The sequence below is a fragment of the Rhea pennata genome, unplaced genomic scaffold, assembly GCF_028389875.1.
Source record: "Rhea pennata isolate bPtePen1 unplaced genomic scaffold, bPtePen1.pri scaffold_26, whole genome shotgun sequence".
NCBI classification, from domain to species: domain Eukaryota; kingdom Metazoa; phylum Chordata; class Aves; order Rheiformes; family Rheidae; genus Rhea; species Rhea pennata.
Genome location: NW_026907677.1, coordinates 3,466,564 through 3,491,588, shown reverse-complemented (window position 1 = coordinate 3,491,588; position 25,025 = coordinate 3,466,564). Strand labels below are relative to the sequence as shown.

At 52.8% G+C, this 25,025-nt stretch overlaps 2 non-coding genes across 2 annotated transcripts; one reads left to right on the top strand and one right to left on the bottom strand.

The window, feature by feature from the left end:
* Positions 1-7,682: 7,682 nt before the first annotated feature.
* Positions 7,683-7,754, bottom strand: TRNAA-UGC (transfer RNA alanine (anticodon UGC)). Its single transcript has one exon. It is a non-coding gene; the product is annotated as a tRNA-Ala (tRNA).
* Positions 7,755-23,876: 16,122 nt separating this feature from the next.
* On the top strand, positions 23,877-23,948 carry TRNAA-UGC (transfer RNA alanine (anticodon UGC)). The gene has a single exon. It is a non-coding gene; the product is annotated as a tRNA-Ala (tRNA).
* The last annotated feature ends 1,077 nt before the right edge of the window (positions 23,949-25,025 follow it).

The following is a 25,025-nucleotide window of genomic DNA, read 5'->3' as shown; positions in this document are numbered from 1 at the left end:
CTGCTTGTCAATGGAAGCAGAAGCCCCCTTCCTGATGGTCCTTGCCTCTTACAGATGCTTCTGGAAAAAAGCTCTGGAGGAAATGCTGGTCTTTCTCCAGGGGAGTTCTCCCAAAGCACTCTTCTCTCTTCTGTTGCCTGCTTGGGTCTCCAGCCAAGGACTCCAGAAGGGGAAATCTTCACAGGGCTTCAGATGGGAGGAAAGACAAGAACGCCCTCGCCCATTACCCGGAAGTGATATTCCACCTGGAGGGCCACAGAAAAGAAACGGCAAAGAGGACTGTTGGCATCTGTGCTTTCCCAGGGCGCAAAGGGCATTTCTCATCCTCTCTCCTGCCGCTTGGCTTGAGCCTTCCCGGCAGCGCTCTTACGCCCCGAAGCTCATAGGGGCAGGTCTCAAAATCCCAGTTTGGATCTCACCAATGAGCTCAATAATCACAGAACTAAAGGGAAACTGCCCATGCCGTCTCCCTGAAAGGCCCAGCAGGTACCTTCCCACGGGAAAAAGGGCCAAAGAGGGGCTTCTGAGGTGCTTCCTGAGAATGCCGGAGGGACAAATGCCCTCCAGAACTAGCGGGTGACCTGCACCTTTTCAAGCAAGGCCCAGATGTGGTTGGTCACTGGCCAAGTGAACACGCAGGCAGGGATCTCTCCTACCCACTGCCCATAGGACTACGCTTTTCCACACGTCCCCGTGGCACAAGCAGGACCTCAGGCTGTAGCACGCACCTCTCCTGGCCACCTCTGGATTTTCTTCACCAGTTTCTCTGGTGGGGGCATGGCTTCAGCACTGCCCTTTGTCCTGCCTTGCACCACCTTCCTGGAGCAGCTGCCTGCGATGGCCGGGAGCCCCCTGAAAAGACACCTTGTGGGCAGGTGCTGGGAGCACAGGGGCACTTGGGTCTCCGTCCTGCACTCACCGGCTGGGCACCTGCCTCTGCGGCACAAGGCCCTTCTGCCAGAGAAGGAGATGGGTTCCGCTGACTGTGTTCACACCCACAGGGACAGAGACCACCCCCAGCTGAAATGCCCGGGGCTGCAGGATGTGCCCTCGGGAACGCTCTGCGTGCCCAGACACGGGCTCGCTCTGGATGCAGCCCGGAGAGGAGCAGCCTTCTCTACCAAGACAGGCTCCAAGAGACACCCTTACCCCATCCTGCCAAATGTATTACAAATGGCCTGGCGGTCCCCAGTGCCCTGTGCTTAGGCATGGAGAACAGATTGTTCCTGGAGACGCAGGGTCAGAGAAGGAGAAAGTGGTCAGGGCTGTCAAGGCATTCTCGCCATTGAGGGCTCAGGAGTCCCCGGGGCATGTGATAAAGGACATTCAGAGCTGCTGTGAACCTTGTGTGCAGAGGAAACATCTCCCCCAGACACGCACTAGGCTACAGGCTCACCCTCACCCACTCCTCCATGGCTCTCACCTGCCAGCAGGCGCTTTGTCCTCTGCTTTCTTCCCTTTCCCCTTCTGCTTCGTGGGAGCTGTTATTTTGGCTGGAGGATGCCTCGCTCTGAGGGGGAGGTGCTTGGCGGGAAGATTTCCTGTAAGCAGGAGAGAAGAAAACACTTCAGGACAGCATTGAGGAGGCCTTTGGAATGGGAAGGCTCTTCAGATGTGCTCCAGCCTGTGATAACAGTGTGAGGCCTCAAGATGACTCCTTCTAGGCCTTCTTTCCTGGGTGGTCTTTGGCCCTTCCGCACACTGGCTTCTCTCTGCCTTGTTTTTCCCAACCTACTCTCAGGGGCTTTTCTCATTCAATGACAACTCACTGGTCCCATGAAATAGCTCAGCCTCTCTGTGACCTGCAGCTCCCGGCACAATTTAGGATTCACATTGCACAAGGACAGTGCTAACTTTTGCCTCCCTTCTGCACCAACACCTCCAGCGCAAGAACACTTTGCAGTGCACCCCAGAGCACTGAGTGCCGTGGCAAAGGGGGAAAGTTTATCTGGGAGGCATCAGCTGCAGCTGGGAGTGTTGGGCTGCCGGGAGGTCGTGTTCCCTCAGGAATCACTCCAGATGTCCCGTACTGGGAACGCAGCGTCACCTCCGGTGCCTGATGCTACCTGAGCCATGGCACTGTCGCCTTGCCTCCACTGCCTGGCCAAAGAGGACGGAAGCAGAAGGCACAAACCCCTGCCAGGACCCAGCTTTCCCATTACCTTTCTTGGCCCTGGTGTCCTCTTTTGCCTTCTCCTCTTCCTGCGGGGGCTTTGCAGGTGCCACAGGGGGCTTTCTAGATGGACTGTCAGCATTGTACCTGGAAAGAGGAAAAAGATGCCAGTCTAAAGGGAGGGCACCACACTTCCTTTGCACCTTGTGTCCATAATGGGGACAGAGGGGCATTAGGGAGCTACCAAGAAGCCCCTCTTTGTCCAAAGCACAATAGGCAGAACATGCCAGATGCTGGAGGAGTGTATCAGCAAGCTGAGAGACATGCTGAAGACCTCCAGCATCTGCAGGGGCAGGAGCTTCCTTCTCTGCCTCTTGCAGAGCTTCCCTAGCCTTCCTGTGAGAAGGGGTGCTTGGCAGCACCAGTTCTAATGCCCCTCTCACCCACCGTATCACCTGCAGGCTCTCCAAATCTCATCTCCGTGCCTCTGCAAAAAGGAACCACCATCTCCCAGACAACTAATGGGACAAAACACTGAGCAGGATGGGAGCCAGCACAAAGCTCTCCATAACCCCACTGCGCACAGGCTTCGCTTTGCCCTAGACAGGCCTCCCCACAGAAGACATTTGACCCAAGACAACATGTTCAGCACACATTTGATTCATGCATGTCTCACAGAAGACAAGAAAACATCCTGAGCCAGTGACCAGCAGGAACCTGCACTTTGATCCACACTGGAAAGTATTCCTCTCCAATGACTTCCTGAGCAGCTTTCACAAGCACTGGCAACACAGGGCTACCAGACAGGTCCTGAGAAGCTGCTGGCTTGGCCAGCCGGGGCTAAGAAGTGAATGTACTCACTCAGGAAAGACAATGACACGACCAGAACGGGTCTGCAAAGCAGCAGTTTCGGAGCCTGAGAGGACTGAATCCCTCATCTCTGGCATCTGCAAAGGGGAGAGACACACAAGAGATGATGCCAAGACAGTTGTCTCAGAGCGCACAAGGGCAGCACACTTTCCCACTGCTCAGAGAAGCAGCTGCCTCTGAAACACGGAATTTCTCTGTGCCTCTCCGCAGCCCCTCAGTTGTGCAGCAGAGCAGCTTACAGGAAATGGAGGAGAAAGGGTGAGAAGACTGCCAGGCTTTTTGCAAGGCTGAGAATCGAGAGATGCAGTCAGGAGACCAGGTCCTGCCTAGTGCAGAGGTCAGGCCTGCAGCCTACTTGCATCTCTGCCTTAACCCATGAGAGGAGGCTCAGCTCAGCCTCCTTTCACATCTCAGCCTTCCTGCTGCACCTGAAGGACCACGCTGAAGGACGGGGCTGCACTAGAGACCTGGCCAAGGCCACTGGGCTCCAACGACTCTCTCTGCGACATGCTGCAGCCATCACGAGCAGCGTGCAAATGCTCACATTTGGACAGAAAGACGCCCTTCATGGTGGCGAGACTCCAGGGCCCTGGCAAGAGCTGCTCAGCACAACTAGACCGGAGCAGCAAGAGGGCTCTGGTCGCACAGGGGCCTTGGTCTGCCTAAGCCTCTGCTTCGTGTCCAGAGAGTGGGGCGAGCAATGATTCCTGCAAAAACAAACCTACTCAGAGACAGAGGCAGAAATGCCAAAGAGCAAGAGGACCAGGGGGATCCAATATTCTGAGCAGCTGCCCCATGGGAGAGATGAAAGACACTCAGGCCCTCCAGCTGCAAAGGGAGAGCACTGAGGTCAGCAGAGGTTTCACAGAGCTGCTTCACATGCCCGCTGGCCCAGGCAAGGGGAGGAGGGATCACTCCCTTGCCCTCACTCCACCCTAGGGCAAAAATGTCCCATGGAGGCATCAGGCCGAGCTCCCAAAGGGACACGCAGAAATAGTGTCACCCAGCATCAGGGGAAAGTGCTGAACTCGCTGCCTTACTGTCCCAGACACAGTCCAGGGAGACATGGGTTCAGATGTGGTCCTGACACAAAGCAGCACTAAACCATGGCTTTCTGTCAGGAGGGAAGTCTCTGTGGAAAAAGCACACAGGACCGGCCCTTTTCTGGGACTTTTCCCTCGTGCACATGAAAATGAGCTCTGGGGCTGGATGAATTTTTGGGGCAGAGCCAGCACAGCTATTCCCAGGGCCGTCCTTGTTGCCGAGTCCTCTGGACGCTCAAGACCGGCTGTCCCGGAAGCTGGCATTACTCTCAGCTGGGACTCTCCATGCACCTGGATAGGTCACAGCAGGCTGACAGCATTGCATTCACTGGTGCTTTCCAGAGGACGACAGGTAGTGCTGGAGGAATGGGGAACTCACCGCGAGAAGAGCTTCCAGCAGCTGCTCTGTCCCATTGAGCCTCTTCAGAAAGTCTCTGCAAAACCTCATTTTCACAGCTGCTCCTTGAATTACAAGCGTGCCAAGGCCCTTCAGCACAAGGGCCACGTTCTTCCCGCTCTGCAGGCAGCGGGAGAAAAGCCGCATGGTCTCTTCTATGCACGCCTCCACTGTCTTCCGAGGAACAGAGAGGGCCGAGGCTATGTGAGCGTACTTGAGGGGCTCGGAGAGCTTATGACCTGGAAAGCAGCAGAAGGGGAACGCAGTCACTAGCAGAGAAGCAGCAGCCCCAAGACATCTGGCTTGTTGACAGTTGTGAAAGCAAGTCTGGGAGAGAGGGAGCTGTAATGTGCATGACGTTGTCCTGGTGCTTTAAAACCCCCTGAAGCTGTTCTCCACAGCTGCTGAAGGAATTCTAGCTTCCTAACAGTCACTGCTGCCCAGCAGTTAGGCACACCCCAAGGATGTCCCCAGGGGAAGCAAGCGGTTCAGCCTCTCCTCTTACCAGGAGCATAGGCCAGGTCATAGGCGAGGCCGGGAAGCTCTGCAATACTCCGCGACAGATGGAACACGGGCCTGCGAACAGTGAGAAGAGCACGCTTCCCATCACCGACTTGTTCGGTTACTACGTCAAATGTGCCAAGGCGAATAACTCGGACTCCCTGCAAACAGGAAGGAAGAGAAGAACGATGAGACTGGCAGCTGGACAGGCCGGGCACTTGCCAGGGCATGGGGATGGTGCTCGGTGCCCTGCTCCATCCTGCTGTACAAAGGGGACAGACAAAGCGCTGGACAAAGCTTTGGAGAAACCTTGGGGCCCTTCTTTGGAAGACCTTTCCAGATGCTTTCATCCCCCTCCTCTTCACCCTCTCAACTCTACCAGTCAAAGCAGAGAAGTCATCCCACAGACACACAAGCTCCAGGAGAAGGCTTCCCGGGGCAGGCCCCGCAAGGCACACCCACCTGGTTCAGCATCAGCTGCCGCACAATGTAGTCAGATACCTCTTCCCAGACAGCAAGCTGCTCTGGAAGAGAAGGGAAAGACCCGTCATGCTCTGGGGGCAGCTCTCAGCTGCTCCGTACCTGCCTCAGCCGGAGGATGAGCAGTGCGAGCGTCCTCCAAGAGCACCCCCTCCCCAAACAGGCCCCATTCCCTACAGGGGCTGAGGTGGGCACTGCCTCCAGGCAATACCCTGCCAGACCTGGGGAGGATCCCTGCTAGACCTGAGGAGGATCTCCGGAAGGCCTTACCCCAGTTGGGGAGTGCTGGCACCCCCTGTCCATGCCGTGTCCCGTGGCCAGCGTCCCAGAGCTCCATCCTGGTCCTGTGTGCTCTGGGTCACCCCTGCAGTGGCAGGTGATGAGGAAGCAGCTCCTCTCCTCTTCCTCCTCCTCCTGCACACTTCTGTACAACCCCACACTGCCCTGACCTCCGCTCGCTGGCTCCTGCTCAGGCTCGGCAGCTCTTGGCAGCAGAGAGGTGCCGAGAGCAGCCCCAGCGCCTGCGCTAGACCAGCCTCACTGGGACATGTGGGGAGAGGCCGGGTCTGGGTGGGGGAGGGCAACTGTGGCTGTGACACGGGATGTCTCCTGTGACCACAGCCCGTGTCACAGAGAGGCACGGCCCCCATCACCCCCAGGGCCTGGCCAGGGCTGGCCCTGCAGCGGGTTGGGGCTGAACGGGGCACTCGGGGTGTTTGCTTTGGAGTCCTCCTTTGCTTCAAAAGGTTTCCGTCGCAGCCCTGCGCTGTGCCGCAGCAGCACCTGGCACCCAGGAGCACCCACAGCCCTCCCAGCTGTCACTGCCCACAGCCAGGAGCACAGCTTGGGTGGCTCCTCCCTGTCTCCTCCGCACCAGGACCTCCTCTAGTACAGTGCCAATCATCTGCCCCACTTGCCCCCCACTCTCTGGGTCCTCCTAAAACATCTATTGATCTTGCAAAATGAAAGCAAGGAAGAGAAAGGGCCAGGAGGGGTGGACTGAGAGGAGAAGGGGCCGCAAAGACCTGGACCAAACCCTGCTGGTACTGCACTAGCCAGGGACCCAAAGAGGGTCGCAGGCATCTATGGCTGCCCCACTCCATCATTACATCTGCCCTACCAGAACTTATGGTTCTGGTAGGTTGTCCAGGACCAGACTCAGGGGTGGGGGGCACTGAAGCAATCAGAAAATTGCAGATTCAGAGAAAGTTGGGGAGACTCCACAACCTCTCTGGGCAGCTTCTTCCAGTGCTTGGTCACTCAAGAAAGAAGTTTTCCCTCACACACACGTGGAACTTCCTGTGTTTCAGCTGGTGCACACCGCCTCTTGTCCTGCTGCTTGGCACCACTGAAAAGAGTGTGACCCTCATCCTCTTGACACCCTCCCTTCAGGTACTTGTACACGTTGATAAGATCCCCTCTCAATCGTCCCTTCTGCAGGCTGCCACTGCCCTTCTTGGCCACAAGAGCACATTGCTGGCTCATGGTCAACTTAGTGTCCACCAGCACTCCCAGGTCCTTCTCCGCAGAGCTGCTCTCCAGCAGCTCAGCCTCCAGCTTGCACTGGTGCATGGGGTTATACCTCCCCACGTGCAGGACCGTGCACTTGCCCTTGTTGAACTTCATGAGGTTCCACTCCCCCCACCTCTCCAGCCTCTCCAGGTCTCTCAAATGGCAGCACAGTCTTCTGATGCATCAGCTGCTCCTCCCAGTTTATTATCGTCGGCACACTTGCTGAGGAGGCACTTTGTACCTTCGTCCAGGTCACTGGCGACTAAGTTGAAGAAGAGTGGCCCCAGTACGGAGCCCTGGAGGGACATCACTGGCCTCCAACTAGACTCTGCACTGCTGATGACAACCCCCTGAGCTCTGCCGTTCAGTCACTTCTCAAGCCACCTCACTGGCCGCTCATCTAGCCCACACTTCTTGCCTATGAGGATGCTATGGGAGACAGTGTTTAAAAGCTTACTGAAGTCAAGGGAGACAACCTCCACTGCTCTCCCGCTCTCTCCCCAGCCACTCGTTCCATCATGGAAGGCTAGGGGTGGATGAACAGTGAGTCCAGAGCTTATGGGTGAGGATGACTAGGCAGGCTAACATGGCAGACACTGCTGTAGGTGTTTACAACAAGCCACCAGCTCAGGAAGAGGAAGTTGATGAGGCTTTTGATGGACAGCAGGAAGCAGCCTCCCAATCAGAGACCCAGGCTCACCCAGGGGACTTCCACCACCCTTATATCTGCTGGGAAGACAACACAGCGAGGCACAAAAGTCCTTGCTGGAGATGCTGGGGACTGAACCCAGGACCTCCTGCATGCAAAGCAGGCGCTCTTCCACTGAGCTACATCCCCTTACACATGGCATATGTTGTTGGGGGCTGATCTTTAGGGTGCCCTCTCCTCCCATGCCATGTCCCTGACAAGCACAGCACCCTTGTGCCCTGCTGCCCTCAGACCCTCCCCAGAAAACTCCATTCAGACCCTCGTGCCAGGCCGCGGGGGAAGCTGGCCTTGCCTCTGCACTGGGACTGCTCCTGCACAGGACCACCCCACAGAGCGCTGCCCCTGCAGCATCTCTGCAGCTAATTGGGTCAGGAGGAGAGTGTCGCTGTATATGCTGCTGCCAGGCTCTGGCCCTGCCAGGGGAGGCTCGATGGAGAGGAGCAAGCCCCTTCCCTGAGTCACCTCTGCCAGCGCAGGCAGCACTCCTGTGTGCGTCACCTGTGTCCACGAGGGCAGCAGCAGGAGGGAGTGGTGTGAGGGAAATGCCCTCCCCAGGGGGATGTGCCCACAGCTCCGATTGCCCCCAGGGTGTGGGGTGGAGGGAGCAGGGGAGCAGGCAGAGCTGGTGCTGGGCAGGGAGCTGCCCAGAGCCCCTCAGCCAGGCTCCAGGCCTCCCCCTGCACCACGCTGTCCACCAGCACCCGGCCATGGGCAAAGGGCAGCGTCCCCCTGCCTGGGGCTGGGTACGGGGTTGCGCTCAGGGACATTCCCATTCTTGCAGCACCAGGACAGTGCTGACACTGGAGTCCCCGGCACAGCCCCAGGTGGGGGGTTTCTGTGGGCCAACCGGCAGTGCATTTGGCTGTAAACAGAAAGGTTGTTGGTGGAACCCACCCAGGGACAGTGGAACAGGGAACCGAGCCTGGGGTTGCTGATTTGATTCCAAATGGAATTACAGTATAATGGCCTTGCAATACCTCTTGTAATACCTCTGCAGGAAAGCAAAATTGGACCCCCACGGGAACACCGGCGCTCTGTTGGAATGATGCTGTGGAAACCCTCCAAGAGCTAACAAGACTCAAGGACAAGGGAGAGAGGATCTTGGAAAACAGTATTGCAAAGGACAACCGGCTCCAGCCAAATAACCGTGAGGAAACCACAACACTTTGAAGAACGTCAGGAACAGAGAGGACAAAAACAGCAGAATAACCCAGAGGAACTTACAAGTTCATTAGGGCCTATTAACCTATTAAAGTGCACCCCTCAAAATGAATAATGAGATGATAATGACATGATAATGATGTTACCACCTTCTTCTCTGCTTCCTATGCTAATTAACACGGATGTTAAAGCACAAGCACAGAGCAAGAATGTGATGTGATAAAACTGTAACCAACAGAAAAATCTGTATAAAGTACTTCCTGAAAAGTGTTTATAGATAAAGAATGAGAAAGGGAAAAGGTGTGCTAGCTTTGTGGATCTACCACCAAGCACCCATCCCTGTGCAGAAATGAACAAGTATTTTGATCCTGCGCGTCTATTGGTTAGTTGCACACTCGGTAAAAGAACCCAATTTGGGACAACACTGATACAGCCCCAAACAAGCCACCATGCCTCTGGGTCAACATGCCCTGTCTGTGCTCCTTTTCCCATGGAACAGTCTGGCTCGCTTGCATCCCCTACCTCCTCAAAATCTGCTGCATTTTCCCATGCAGTAGGTGTGTGCTCTGACACTTTGTTTCTGTGTACGATCTGGTCGACACAGTTTTCAGTTTAAAGCCTGTTTGCATGTGTTCATACATGTCTGTCTGCATGGATACATAGTTATTAGTTACATGGCAGCCTATTCCACCTGGCTCTGTATTCTCTTCCAAACTTCCTTTTCACCAGCACCCAACAAGCCCAGAGGACAGCACCAGCTATCATTTAGGTTCCACATTGCCAGGTATGCTGGGAGGCTGCTGGAGACTCCCTGGGAGCTCCATTTACAACAGTCTTACAGATAGTCCAGCACATGCACCAGGTTTTTGGCTTGTGCATTTCTGAGGGATGCGGACATGTATTTTTGAGTTTCATTTCATTTGCCCTCTCCAGGTTCCTTTTCACTTCTGTGCCCTTCAAGCACCCGACTGCTGTGCTTTCCCCAACAAACTGGATACTAGTATCACAAGGACACAACACCTGAATCTCTGAAGAGCTGCTTCTGTAGAACTGAAAACATTTATGGCTGCTGAGTCAAGACACTCACTTGGAGGCAGCCTTCCCCCACCTCCTGCACACACCGACTTAGTAGACAGATGTGTATCTTTGCCTAGAGGAATAAATCTGGTAATTTCAACAGAGTTTTTTATAGCCTGAGCCCCTCAGCTCCATGTGTCAACAGCCCCCAACCTGCCACCATGACAAGAGGAAAAAAAAAGAAAGAAAGAAAGAAAAAGAGCTCCAGTGCTGTGCTTCAGGAGCTGGGCTAGCTTATCACCACACACATTTCCTCTCCCTGAGCCCTGAATCTTGGTGCTGCACTCCAGAGGCAGACTCTAGCACCTTCACTGCCTTTTGCCATCCTGATCCTGGCACACCAGAAGGAAATGAAGCCCTTGAGGTGGAAGGCTCAGAGAATTGATGTAATTCTATGAATTCTTTGCAGTAATAGGGAACCTAATGTCCTGCATGGAAGACAAAAGTTTCTTTTCCCTTCTTATTCTCCATTTCCTGCATTTTTCCCATAGTGAGACAGCAGAAAATCTTGCTCTTCCAGCAGGGTTCCCTACTTCTACATGCCTGCTTTCTGCACCTTTTCAACACCCTCTGTCTTCCCTGTCTACATCCTCTCACACACCCCAGTTCCTCTCCTTTCCTCCAGCAGCATGCTAAGATTGAGAATGCCTAAGTGGGGATGGAAAAAATAAAATAAAATAACAAGATGCAAGCATGAACAGCAGCGGGATGGCAAAGGAGGTGGTATATGAAAATGTTTGCAAACCATGTCAGACACACAGAACAACTTGTGTCCTTCCAAATCTGCAAAGTGGAAATGATCTACCAAGTGAAGCAATTCTGAATGCTTGTGGAATTTGGTACCTCTGGTTCTGCATGTTGCCAGGGACACCTGGCTGCAAGAAGCACTTGGGAGAGGGCCAAGCCTTGCAAGAGGCAGCCTCAGCTGGACCTGAGCCCTGGCAGGAGCAGAAGAGAGTAAGGCAGGTGTCTTGATGATGCTGTGCTTCTTCTGCTAGCCAGGCTGGCTGGGCAGAGGCTTTGTTGGTGTGGGGCAAGAGATGGGCAGTGGCAGCTGCCTTGGGCACCTCCAGGCATGTGCCTGCAGGCTGCCAGGCCGAGCATGCAGCCAGCCTGCTGGCAGGCAGAAACCTCCTGCTCTTTGCCAGCGCTTCCCACCTGCTTCTCGGCAGCTCCATGAAGTCAGGCAGAGGCTTTCAAGGCCACCGTCATAGCTCAGCTCTGCACCTTTGCCAGGGCATGTGCAGAAGCTCATGAGCCCTATGCATCGGGCAGCCAAGGCAGCCTGTGCCTCTGGTGGGAGCAAGCTGGGGTCCTTGCTGCTGGGGTGGGTGGAAGGGAAAGGAGCCGCCAGCCTGCACAAGAGCCCGAGACTCCAAAGCTGATGGAGAGAGCAGCAGGCCTGCAAGGGAGCTCAGAAAGTGCCTTCCCCAACTCCCTGCCCACCCACAGCACCAGCAGCAAGGGGATCTGTTCTCCACTGCCCCAGGCACCTGCCAAGACGCAGATGCCCCACGACACTGCCCCACTGCCAGGAGGCATCTCTGGAGCAGAACTGAATGCACAGGGCTGCGGTGGGGCTGTGGGTTAACACTCTCCTGAGGACACGTCACCTTCCGACCCTCGACTGCCTCTGGGGAGGTGTCTTGAGGGGCTCAAGTGCCCTCCAGCAGGGCACAGCTCTCCCACAGCTGCTTTGCTGCAATACCTGAGAGCCTGGCTCTGGCCATGGTCCTCAGGAGGCTCTGCACATCCTGCTCCTCATGGTGCCCACAGCCAGGCTGGGCTCAGAGTGCAGCTGGGGACCTGCCCAGGGAAAGCGGGGCTGTCAGCAGGGGCACCGGGATGCTGGCTGCCTCCTGCCTCCAGCCTGGAGCCCCCACAAGCCCTGCTGCACCCACGGTGTCTCCTCACAGCTGGGACGGTGCTAAGAAATGGTGACTGCAGCCGGAACCGAGCTGTGGAGCTGCCAGGAGAAGGGGCGCAAGAGCCGGAGGCTGCCGGGGGCCGGAGGCGGCCCAGGCTGGGCTGGGCCTTCCCCAGCCGCTGCTGCCACACAGCCGGGCCGTGGCGGCTCTGGCTGCCCCCGTGCGCACGGCCGCTCGCTCTGCCCAGCCTGCGGCCCTCGGCCCCGGCGCGGCAGCTCCCGGCACTGCGGCTAAAGGCTCCAGGCGGCCCCGGGCCGGGAGACGCTGCCCCGCGGCAGCAGCCGCCTCTCGCCCCCTCCCCGCCCGCAGGGCCCAGGCAGCCCCAGACCCGCCCCCACCCCTCACCGTCCTCCTCTGGGCCACTGCGCATGTTCCCCCCGCCCGGCCCCGCCCCTCCCTCTCTGCCACGCCCCTCCCCTCCCCTCGGGGCCCCTCCCCTCGGCTCCCTTGCCCGCCCCTCCCCACCCAGCCACTGCACAGCGCACGCGCACTGCTGCCTCCCTCCCGCCCCTCCCTGGTTTCCCGCCCCGGGAGGCCACGTCCAATGGGAGCCAATGGGGGAGTGCGGGGTGGGAGGGGCCTTGGTGTGAGAGGCGTCACTTCCGGGTGTGGGGGCAGGGCTTGTGTGGCAGTGGCTGCTGGTGCTGGTGTGTGGGGAAATGCTGCTGCCCCAGGACCCTGGGATGGTCTGCGGGAGGGGAGGGGGGGGAGAGAGAGAAACCTCTGCACTGTGCTGGGGGCAGCTGCTGCCTGTGAGCATCCCGGGGACACAGGGGGGGTTTTCAGCGCATGCTGCGGCCTGGCAGGTGCTGAGAAGCCCTGAGGTATGAGAGCTGCAGCACTAGTGACCCCCCAGGAATCAAGGGAGGAGGGAGAGGAACAGAGCAGCTGCTTCCTGTGCTGCTTCTGCCCCAGGATGTTCTCCCCTGGTGGAAAGTTGAAACACCCTGGATGTGGGTGGGTAAGCTGGTGGTGAAAGTAGATAGGCAGGAGCTGCTGCTGTAGAATGCTGGGGCAGTGCAGCAGGTTTTGTGATTAGCGTGTGAAATTTTGATTTATTTTCAGCTTTAGATTACAAACCTTAGCAGTCTGTCCTCTGCAGTAATGAGGAAAGAAGAGGGCTGTGAAAAGAGCAGGGCCTGAGCCCTGAGGTAGGTATATGTAGAGCTCCAGTGCTTTTTTGGTAGCTTCCTCTCTTGTTACAGTTGCTTGGGAGGAAAGTAAAAGGATGGCCACAAACAGGCACTGTCCTTGCTTTTAAAGCCGGAGTAGAAGCTGTGCTTTGCTGTGGGAGACAGAGATACCTAAGAAGAGATACATTTTTTTCTTGCTTCTTTGTTGCAGCCATCCGTGTTCCCTGGCTGTGGCTGCTTTAGCAAATCCAAGCTATCTCCATTCATTCTTGAATCTGAAGAGAAAATTGCTTTTCCTGTATGGTCAGTCTACTTCTGGCCCCCAGAATGTTTGATAAGGACAGGACAAGGGTCTCCTGGATGGTGAGTGCTCTCCTGAAACTGGAGAAAGAGGTGCTTCTGTTCAAGAGCGGGTATTACTACTGCAGCCAGGTATTTAAACTGTTGTCATCCCTGAATGTCACCTTGAGAAAGTTGTAGTGTTCTTTCTGTCTCCTGGCAGGCAGATGCTGGCCAGCTGTGACTGAAGAGAGCTTGGCAGAAACGTGTGTCTTGCCCAAAGTTGGCCTGGAGGACACACACATGTTCTGCCTGCTTGAGTTTTACTTTTGAAATAGACCCTGCTGAATGAGAATGTATTTTTATAGGCATAGATTTATGTTTACCACCAAGCCCCCAATGATTTCTGTTTGGCTTGAGTAGCCTGTTGACAGCAGATATATGGAAGCTGCAGCTAAGGATCTCAGTTCTGTTGTAGGAAGTTTCTGTGCACCTGACACAAAAGGGAGATGGTCCTGTAGTGATGGTACCAGCAGGGTTTGGGAGCAAAAGTGTTGAAGAGAAGTGCTTTTGTTGAAGAAGGTTTGACAAATCCATACAGCGTTGCCTAGTCTTCTGGCAAGCAAGCAGAAGAAACCTTGGCAACAGCTTTCAGGCTCTGTTCCTGAAGCAGAACTACTTGCAAGCCTCCATCTTTGTATCTGCTGACCAAATGCTTCAGCTGAGCATTGCCTTCCTCACTGCCAGGTGAGAAATGTGCAGCTGAGACTTACTGAAAGACCTGGCTCCTGAGGCCTCCTTTGGCAGGATGTTAAGTGGGTGCCTGTGAGTTGCTTCTCTTTTTCTGGAGGTTACAGAAGGTAGAGATTTGCAAGTTTCCTCCTTACCTGAGCTGGCTTGATAATCTTTAGGGTGTTGCTTTCCTTGAGGAAGGAGGCAAGCTTTACATCTAGGCTGGGGTGGTCTGTTGTTAGTAACAGCAGAAACCTTGGGTGCTCGATGGGGCCTCTACTGGGTGGCCTGTGGGAGAGAGACTGAAGTTGATGTGGAGGGAGAGGTATCTGAGTGTGGGCGGTGTGTTGCCTGGGGGAGGTGTGAGGTGTTGCTGACATGCTGCAGTGGTGGCAGTAGCTGCTGCTGGAGAGATCTTCCCGTTTTTGGAGATGATGCATGAGGTGCGTGGAGGGAGGAAGTTTGAGGCTGGAAATATAATGTTGGGAGTGCAGGGCACTGGGTCTCTGAGAGGCTTCCCTGATGCTGCCAAATCCTGTTTTGCCTGTTTTCTGCTCAGCATGGAGGCGTGTATCCATGCCCCTGGCCAAACTCGGGGAAAGAAGTAAAGATCAGGAGTTGCACATTGTTCAGTTAGATGATACGCCTGAGTGTTCTTAGGTGGCATGTGCCTTGGAAATCTCTGGTTCTATTGCTAAACCAGTGTTACTGCAGCTGTGTGGACTTTCATCCGTTCTTGTCTCTTTGTGACTGTGTGTGTGGCCAGGGGCCTGTGGAGGTGTCGTGGGGTCTAGCCCTAGGCATGATACTGTCTGTGGTGAGTGAGTATGGGAGGACCCACTATTTCCAGTGCAAGCAGGATGGATCCAAAATCAGTCGAGTGACCTGGATTGCACTGTTTTCTGGTTTTGTGCCTCTCCCCATGGGCAGCAGCAAGAGCATTTCACCTGAAAGTGTTCAAATCCCTTGGTCAGAAGTCTAAACCAGCCAGAGCAGTTGTGATACTATAGCTTCTGTTGGAAGCTATGGAATAGCACAAGCTCTGCCTGAAAAAAGGGAGGGGAAAGAAAAACATGGGAGAGAAAAATCCCTTCTGGCTATTTATTGGCAGAAGTGGCTTTGTCAGGATTTTGTGAAAGGGAGGATGCATGTTAAAGTGCATGAGAGAGGCCTGAGAGTGCTAGTGAAATTTCTAGGTGTAGACCGACTCTGTTGTCATAGTGGTGACCTCTGCAGTGTCTAGCTGTTTGCAGTGCTGGTGGATGATAAATTCCTTGTGACCCCATAGGAGCCCTTTGCTGCAATCAGTGTAGAGTTTAGAGAAGACTCTTCGATAATCCCTTTGTGACTGTTCGGTGGGTGTGTGAATTTTGTTGTTGTTGTTTCTTTGATGATGGCGGAGCTTCTTTGTGAAAGTAAGGGTATTTGTAGGAGCTCCTTAGGTGTTAAAAAAAAAATCAAAGCCAAGAAGCAGGTAATCCTCTCCCTGGAGACTAGCCCAAAGTAATAATTTTCTAGTTGCTTAATTTGCTAGTTTGCTGGTTCATTACACCAAATCACAGAATGAATAAGGTTGGAAGGGACCTCTGGAGATCATCTAGTCCAACCTCCCTGCTCCAGCAGGGTCACCTAGAGCATGTTAGCCAGGGTTGCATCCAGGTGGGCTTTGAATCTCTCCAGAGAAGAAGACTCCACAACCTCCCTGGGTAACCTGTGCCAGTGCTCTGTCACTCTCACAGGAAAGAAATTCCTCCTCATATTCAGGCGCAACTTCCTGTGTTTCAGTTTTTACCTGCTGCATGGCACTACTGAGAAGAGTTTGCCCCCGTCCCTTTTACACCCTCCCTTCAGATACTTGTACACATTGATAAGATCCCCCCTCAGTCTTCTCCTCCCCAGGCTAAACAGGCCCAGCTCTTGCAGCCGTTCCTCATAAGGCAGATGCTGCAGTCCTGTGATCATCTTTGTAGCCTTCCACTGGACTCTTTGCAGTAGCTCCATGTCTCTCTTGTATTGGGAGCCCAGAACTGGATGCAGTACTCCAGATGAGTAAGGACACTGAAATAACTCATTTCTGTCTTTCTCTGCTTCTCTCGGGCATTACAGACCAGCAGCAAATGTGTGTGACCAGGACAAACCAGTGAAACAAGATAGTGCAGAGGTAACTTTGTGTTTATCAGTTCATTTTTAGAGAATGATGATTGAGTATATTCAGTCATAAATGTTTGCACTCTTCCTTGTATGTTGTAGAGTGAAGAAATGCTCTGCTGCCAGTAGTTTTTCCCTAGGGGAAGGGGGAGCATTCTTCAATAAGCGGCACTTTCCCAGAGGTGGCCTGTTGCTGCTTGTTTTGTTTCTGTGCCGTTCTGAGCACTCTGTACTCTGCTGTTTCAATTCTTTCCCTCTTACCTGTTGGGTTATCCTTCAAAGCCCGCAGTGCACGGGCTCAGTTGACTGACTGTACAAGCCTGCAACATGTGTTTTGTCTTCTCTGACTTTTGTTGTGAGGTACATGTCTTGGACTTTGATCTCTGATGAGGATGACATCCAAACTAGAAACTTACCCCTGGAAGTGAGAAACAGGGATCTCAGTCTCAGCTTAATACCAATGTAGGGAGGCTTTGCAGAGCTTTCTTAACGTTCTTAAAGTCAAAACCATTCAACGTTGGGGCTCTCTGGCCGCTGTTTAACTGTGGAAACAGTAGTAGCTGGGGCCCCAGTTTGAAAGTGGCTCTCCCTGAAAAAGGACCTTGTAAACTTGGAAAGAGAGTAGTGTGCTGGCTGGTTGGTTGTGTGCACAAAATATCCTTGTAGCACTGTTATGCAGGCGGAAGGCTTTTTGCATTGTCTGCTAGTCAAACAGCTTGCTAGCACTTGCCTTGCAAAGGGTTAGCACATCCAGGGTTCACCAAAGCCTGCAGAGTCATGCTGCAGCCTGAGGAAAAGGGGATTTCTTTTTGTATTTTGTGAGCCCAGCTGCAACCAAGAAAAAGATGCTATTGCAGATTGGAGCATTTTATCCCAACAGGCCCATGCGTTGTGTGCCTGCCTTAAGCACACTTGGATGCCCTCAGCCATATTGCAGCCGGTCAAATGCCCACCATGGTGTTCCACTTGCCTGACTCCAGTGTTGTCGTCTGTTCCCCCTTGTGTTGTCAGCTCAGCTCTCTATAAAACTCACCAGCCTCCAGTTCTTCCAGGCTCGTGTCTTTGGTGCATTGGTGTGGGGAATGCCTGCTGTGGTTGGCTGCTGTGGTTGGCCTCAGTGTTGGGAGGGCTGCAGCATCATGTGGCACAAGAGGCCTTTGCTGTTCTTGTGTTCATTCCTGAGCTGCTTTCTTGTGTTTGCTGGTCCTCGTGTTTTCTGTCCACTTCCTCTCTTTCCCCTGTTACTGCGGAAGGAAGTACAATTGAAAGCAACCATACCCTTCCAGGTTAGGAGAGTGAGGCAAAGAACCAGGCTGCTGTTGCTACCTGAGCAGCAAGCTGAGGAAGCCCATGGTCTTTTGCTCTGAAACACTCTGACAGTTTGCAGTTTTTAACCTGACAGGCTTTTTAGTGGGCCTTGTTTCAGCTGACTGCTGCACCCAGGTTCGTGTGCTCAGTACCCTCCCTTGTAAATCCTTTCTACTATAACTCTTTTTTTTCCTCCTCAGGCCATGGTGAGAGGGTTCAGTGCTGCACTGGAGGAAGGCAGGCCAGAGGAGATCATGAGCAGTGCTTTGAACCTCACTGCCACCCCTGAGGACGTCCACATGCCAAGGAGCCTTTGCTAATTGAAGGATGAGGTGACACTTGCTGCAGTGCAGTGGTATTCTCATACGCGTTGTTGCTGTACGTGAGTTTTCTTTTCAAATTGTTTGTTGACTTTTTCACTGCATTAGCAGGAGGGAAGAAGGAACCTAAGTGTAGTGTGTAATTGCAAATTCTCAAACGCTTGTTTCTAATTATCTGTAAAAAGGGAACATTTGCTGCTTCTCTCCCTTGCTCTCTCTTTTCTTTTTTTTTTACCCCTCCCCCTGAGCTTTTAGGAACCTCTCTAAGTTCAAACTCCAGACCAGCACATGACATGAAGAGTAATGACATGTGTGAGTAACGGATTTTGCTGTGAGAAATATTAGTGCTAGTTTCATGGCAGTGGCTTCTTCCAAAGAGTGTCACAGCCTGAGAGAACTTTTATTTTTCCTGTCTTGTTGTAACTTACAAGTTGATAAGTATGACCCTACTGGAAGTATCCTCTAATCAGGGAGGACCCACCTCCTTCCTCAGAACATGTGAAATAACAGTGAGAAGTTGGTATATGCACCTTGTGCTGCATTCTCTGCATTGCCTTGTTGTGGGGTTTTGGAATGGGCACTGTTTAGGAACAGCTATTTGGGGACTTGGGTTTTCAGTCTGGAACTTATCCAAATGATGGCTGGGGTTGAAAGAGGCAAGAAGATTGCCTGATGCCTTCCATCGCAGAGGCACAAGCCGCTTTTAGTCTGCTCTGATTTGCTCCTCAGGTGCTAAGTTGTCTCATTCCTCCTGTACAAAAGAAGGATGTGTGCTTGGGCAGTGGGGTGAGCCTGCAGGCTAAGAGGACACTGCTTCGCTTCCCGTGCCTGTCCTTGTGCCTCAGGTTTGAGTTCCTATTGGCCTGTTTTTCCTTGACACCTCATGCCCTCCCAAAGAATCTCCTGGCTCCTGTAGTTTAGTCACCTGTTCCAGGCAAATGTATGCCAGCACTGATTTTATAAATGCACTTAAGTTCCCTTGTGAAATATTTCCTTGACTGAATTCAAGAATTTCCTTCTCAAGGATCTGAGGCCTTCTCAAGTCCAAAGGGCATTTCCTGATGGCAACTTGATGGGTATTTGTCCTTGTGGCAGCCTTGCTTGTGAGGGTAACTGGTTCTGTGTCCCTAGAGCGACTTTGATAGTAACAGTCCTGTTTCCTCTGTCTTAGTTTGGCTATGTCCAATTAAATTCCCCTAGTGCCCTTTGGAATGATTGGTACTTCCTTTCTGGAGCATCTTCATAGCCTGCCTTTGTTGCTTTTTGTTGGAATCTCACTTCCCTTTTTTTTAAATAAGACTACAGAATTACCCACAGAACTTCCTATGGTGCCCCTCAAGTGCCAGTAGGAGCCAGTAGGAATCCTTCCATACCTGCTGGGAAAATACTCCTTTCTTCATGGTTTTAATTGTGGGTCATTAATGTGTAATTGGCTGAGGCACTCAGTTGTGTATGCAGATAAGAATTTGCGGCAACTTCCACATTACCCGAACTCGGGTTTAGAGCAGAAATTCTTGTGGTTACTCCTGCATGCCAGAATGATATTGCTGTTCTCCCCTCCTGGGTGCTCCGTGCAGATCCTGCTGCCCTGTTGTTCGAGGCCACATCTGGAGTAGGGTGTGCAGTTGTGGGCTGCCCGGTCCAAGAGAGACAGAGAGCTACTGGAGCAAGTGCAGCCAAAGCCTTCTAAGATGCTGAAGGGTCTGGAGTATGTCTCATGTAGGGTAAGGCTGAGCAGGCTGGCACTCTTCAGCGTGGAGAAGAGGAGGCTGGTGGGGGATCTTCTCAATGTGTGTAAGGATCTGAAGGGAGGTTGTAGAGAGGGTGGGGCCAGGCTCTTTTCGGTGGTGCCCAGCGATAGGCCAAGAGGCAACGGGCACAAAATAAAATACAGGACGTTCCACCTGAACAAAAGGGAAACCCTCTTTGCTGTGAGGGTGACTGAGCAGTGGAACAGGTTTCCCCGAGAGGTTGTGGAGTCTCCTTCCTTGGGGATACTCAGAGCCATCTGGACGGGTTCCTGGGCAACATGTGCTAAGTGCCCCTGCTTGAGCCGGGGTTGGACTAGCTGATCTCAGAGGTCCCTTTGAAGCTCTGCCATTGTGTTATTGTGTGAACTCTAAGATAAAAAAGCAAAGAGAGATTCATATACTTGAGTAATATCTGTCAATGTCTTGCTTTTTCTCCATTTTTCCCAAATGTCCTTTTTCCTTTTTTTCCCACCCTCCCTCGCGGTGCTTCCTGCCCTCCCCCACACTGCTTTTTTCCCTTGCTCATTCCCTGCCCCCTTTTTTTTTAATCTCATGGTACATGTGTATTTTCTTTTCTCTCACATCTGGTGGGTTTTTTTTTTTTTTTTTTTGCTTTTCTTACATTTTTCTTCTTTATTTGATATTTTATTGATGTTTTCTCTATGTCCCCCCCCCTTATTTCCTTGCTTTAACCCCATTTGTCCCATTTCCCCCCCTTTTTTGGGGAGGGGGGGGAATTCCTCTTTTCTATGGATTTCCCCTCTTTTATTTATTTCTATTTTCTGCTTTACTCTTCTTCTCTTCCCCTCTCCAGTGTTTCTCCCTGCTCATTTTCTACCTTTGTTCTCTGTTCTTCGAGTCTTCTGTTCTGTTCTTTTCTCTCTCTTTTTTTTTTCTCAGTTTTCTTCTCAGGGTTTTTTTTCGGAGCTTTTTGGGAGAGTGCTGGGGTTATTTTTTTCATTTTTAGGGTTTTGGGGGGGTGTTTTTTTTAATTTTCTTTTTCCCTTGATGTTTTCCTGATTTACACCCCCTGTCCCCATTTTCTCTTCATTTCCCTGTTTTTCTCGGTCTCTTTGTTTCTTCCCTTTTTTACTGTTTGTCCCCATTGCCCCCATTTGTCCTATGTTTGCCCGTTTCTTTTGATTCTCTGGTTTTCTCATTTTTCCTGTTTTACCATTTTCCCGTTTTGTCTCATTTATTTTCCAGCTCTGCATGTTTTTTTCCCATTCTTCTGTCATTATTTACATTTCCCCTCAGGATTTTTTGGCCCTCCTGGATGTTTTGGCCCCGAGTCTGTTGCCCTTAGATTTTTGCCCTCCTATTTGCCCCCTTTCCCCTTTTGGTAGTGGGTCAGCATTAGTCAACGTTTCGTGATGAAGTCTGGAGGAACGACAAGAATGCCTTCGTGCTGGAGCTCCAAGACCTCCATGTTTGAGGTGCCCTTACTTGAACTGAAGGGGTTGGTCAAACTCTTTGATGAGGCCTATAGTAACAATTCTATCCTAAATCCATTTTTGTCTCATCTTCTTGAGAAAGGGGACATGGAAAGCTAACAGCCTGGCTACTGGACTATTCCATCAGCGAGTGAGATGACATCTCTCATCCGGAGGAAATGGAGGGCTGTTCCCAGGGCCAGCACTGACCCCTGACCTGGGGGCTTAGCCCTCGACTACGGGAGCCTTCTGTCAGAAGAGGGACCTGCCTTGATGCCTGAAACTGTTGACAAGCCATAATTTCAGTAGTTTCTTAAGGATAAATTTTCCAATATTCTCTAAGTCATGGCATTTGGGGATAAACACATCTAGCTGAGTTCTGGATTTCCATCTTCCAGGAAACCCCATCAGCTGGAGAGTAAACTGTTTCCAGGTTTAACCTCCTTCCTTTAATGGCAGCTCTCAGAAGTTGAGGAGGTGAAGGCTGTACTCCTGCTGAAGCCTGCTGATGGAAATTGGTGGAGTTGTCTTCTCAGAGTTACTGAGACACAAGATGGAATGTAGCTGCCAACTGGACAAGATTTGGCCCGTATGAAGAAAGAGCTGTCCTTTGAGAGAAGGCATTGAAATGCTACATCACTATCTATGATGAACACTCTAACAAGGACATATTGCAATGGCACCCTGTAAGAAGGTATACTTTTAGTGAATGGATCTTGTATTCCTTTTACCTGCCAAACCGGGCATGCACCAGACTCGGGCTATAAATAAATCACTGGATTAATCCTCTAGGCAAAGCCATACATCTGTCTACTAAGTCGGTGTGTGCAGGAGGTGGGGGACGGCTACCTCCAGGTGAGTGTCTTGACTCAGCCACCATAAATGTTTTCAGTTCTACAGAAGCAGCTCTTCAGAGATTCAGGTATGGCATCCTTGCAATACTAGTATCCAGTTCCTGGGGAAAGCACAGCATTTGGGTGCTTGAAGGGCACAGAATGAAAGGGAACCTGGAAAGGGCAAATGAAATGAAACTTAATAATATATGTCCGCACCCATCTGAATGCACAAGCCAAAAACCTGGTGCATGTACTGGACTATCTGTAAGGCTGTTGTAAATGGAGCTCCCAGGGAGTCTCCAGCAGCCTCCCAGCATACCTGGCAATGTGGAGCCTAAGTGATAGCTGGTGCTGTCCTCTGGGCTTGCCAGGTGCTGGTGAAAAGGAAATTTGGAAGAGAATACAGACCCAGGTGGAATAGGCTGCCATGTAACTAATAACTATCTATCCATGCAGACAGACATGTATGAACACATGCAAACAGGCTGTAAACTGAAAACTATATTGACCAGATCGTACATAGAGACAAAGTGTCAGAGCACACCTACTGCATGGGAAAATGCAGCAGATTTTGAGGAGATAGGCAATGCAAGCAAGCCAGACTGTTCCGTGGGAAAAGGAGCATGGAGAGGGCATGTGGACCCAGAGGCATGATCGCATGGCTGGGCCGTACCAGTGTTGTCCCCAAACTGGGTTCTTTTACCAGATGTGCAAGCAACCAACAGACACACAGGATCGAGATACTTGTTTATTTCATTTCTGCACAGGGATGGGTGCTAGGTGGTAGATCCACAAAGCTAGCACACCTTCTCCCTTTCTCATTCTTTATCTATAAACACTTTTCAGGAAGTACTTTATACAGATTTTTCTGCTGGTTACAGTTTTATCACATCACGTACTTGCTCTGTGCTTGTGCTTGAACATCCATGCTAATTAGCATAGGAAGTGGAGAAGAAGGTGGTAACATCATTATCATGTCATTACCATCTCATTATTCATTTTGTGGAGCACACTTTTTAATAGGTTAATAAGCCCTAATGAACTTTTAGGTTACTCTGGGTTATTCTGCTCTTCTTGTGCTCTCTGTTCCTCACGTTCTTCAAAGTGTTGTGGTTTCCTCATGGTTATTTGCCTGGAGCTGGTTGTCCTTTGCAATACCGTTTCCCAAGATCCTCTCTCCCTTGTCCTTGAGTCTTGTTGGCTCTTGGAGGGTTTCCACAGCATCATTCCAACAGAATGCCAGTGTTCCCGTGGGGGTCCAGTTTTGCTTTCCTGACAGGCGGTGAAGGGGTATTTCAAGGTGAAGGCCATTATACTGTAATTCCATTTGGAATCAAATCAGCAACCCCAGGCTCCATTCCCTGTTCCACTGTCCCTGGGTGGGTTCCACCAACAGCCTTTCAGTTAACATCCGAACGCTCTGCGTGTTGCGCCACAGAGACCTCCCCACCTGGGGCTGTGCCAGGGGCTCCACTGTCAGCACTGTCCTGGTGCTGCAAGAATGGGAACGTCCCTGAGCCCAACCCCGTACCCAGCCCCAGGCAGGGGGACGCTGCCCTTTGCCCATGGCCGGGTGCTGGTGGGCAGCGTGGTGCAGGGGGAGGCCTGGAGCCTGGCTGAGGGGCTCTGGGCAGCTCCCTGCCCAGCACCAGCTCTGCCTGCTCCCCTGCTCCCTCCACCCCACACCCTGGGGGCAATCGGAGCTGTGGGCACATCCCCCTGGGGAGGGCATTTCCCTCACACCACTCCCTCCTGCTGCTGCCCTCGCGGACACAGGTGACGCACACAGGAGTGCTGCCTGCGCTGGCAGAGGTGACTCAGGGAAGGGGCTTGCCCCTCTCCATCGAGCCTCCCCTGGCAGGGCCAGAGCCTGGCAGCAGCGCCTGCAGCGACACTCTCCTCCTGACCGAATTAGCTGCAGAGATGCTGAAGGGGCAGCGCTCTGTGGGGTGGTCCTGTGCAGGAGCAGTCCCAGGGCAGAGGCAAGGCCAGCTTCCCCCACGGCCAGGCAGGAGGGTCTGAATGGAGTTTTCTGGGGAGGGTCTGAGGGCAAGAGGGCACAAGGGGGCTGTGCTTGTCAGGGACATGGCATGGGAGGAGAGGGCACCCCAGAGCACACCCCCCATCTACGTATGCCATGTGTAAGGGGATGTAGCTCAGTGGAAGAGCACCTGCTTTGCATGCAGGAGGTCCTGGGTTCAGTCCCCAGCATCTCCAGTGAGGGCTTTTGTGCCTCACTGTGTTGTCTTCCCAGCAGATATAAGGGTGGTGGAAGTCCCCTGGGTGAGCCTGGGTCTCTGATTGGGAGGCTGCTTCCTGCCGTCCATCAAAGGCCTCATCAAGTTCCTCTTCCTGAGCTGGTGGCCTGTTGTAAACACCTACAGCAGTGTCTGCCATGTTAGCCTGCCTAGTCATCCTCACCCATAAGCTCTGGACTCACTGTTCATCCACCCCTAGCCTTCCATGATGGAATGAGTGGCTGGGGAGAGAGCGGGAGAGCAGTGGAGGTTGTCTCCCTTGACTTCAGTAAGCTTTTAAACACTGTCTCCCATAGCATCCTCATAGGCAAGAAGTGTGGGCTAGATGAGCGGCCAGTGAGGTGGCTTGAGAAGTGGCTGAATGGCAGAGCTCTGGGGGTTGTCATCAGCAGTGCAGAGTCTAGTTGGAGGCCAGTGATGTCCCCCCAGGGCTCCGTACTGGGGCCAGTCTTCTTCTACTTAGTCGCCAGTGACCTGGACGAAGGTACAAAGTGCCTCCTCAGCAAGTGTGCAAACGATAATAAACTGGGAAGAGCAGCTGATACATCGGAAGACTGTGCTGCCATTTGAGAGACCTGGAGAGGCTGGAGAGGTGGGGGGAGTGGAACCTCATGAAGTTCAACAAGGGCAAGTGCACGGTCCTGCATGTGGGGAGGTATAACCCCATGCACCAGTGCAGGCTGGGGGCTGAGCTGCTGGAGGGCAGCTCTGCGGAGAAGGACCTGGGAGTGCTGGTGGACACTAAGTTGACCATGAGCCAGCAATGTGCTCTTGTGGCCAAGAAGGGCAGTGGCAGCCTGTAGAAGGGACGATTGAGAGGGGATCTTATCAACGTGTACAAGTACCCGAAGGGAGGGTGTCAAGAGGATGAGGGTCACACTGTTTTCAGTGGTGCCAAGCAGCAGGACAAGAGGCGGTGCGCACCAGCTGAAACACAGGAAGTTCCACCTGTGTGTGAGGGAAAACTTCTTTTTTGAGTAACGAGCACTGGAAGAAGCTGCCCAGAGAGATTGTGGAGTCTCCCCCAACTTTCTCT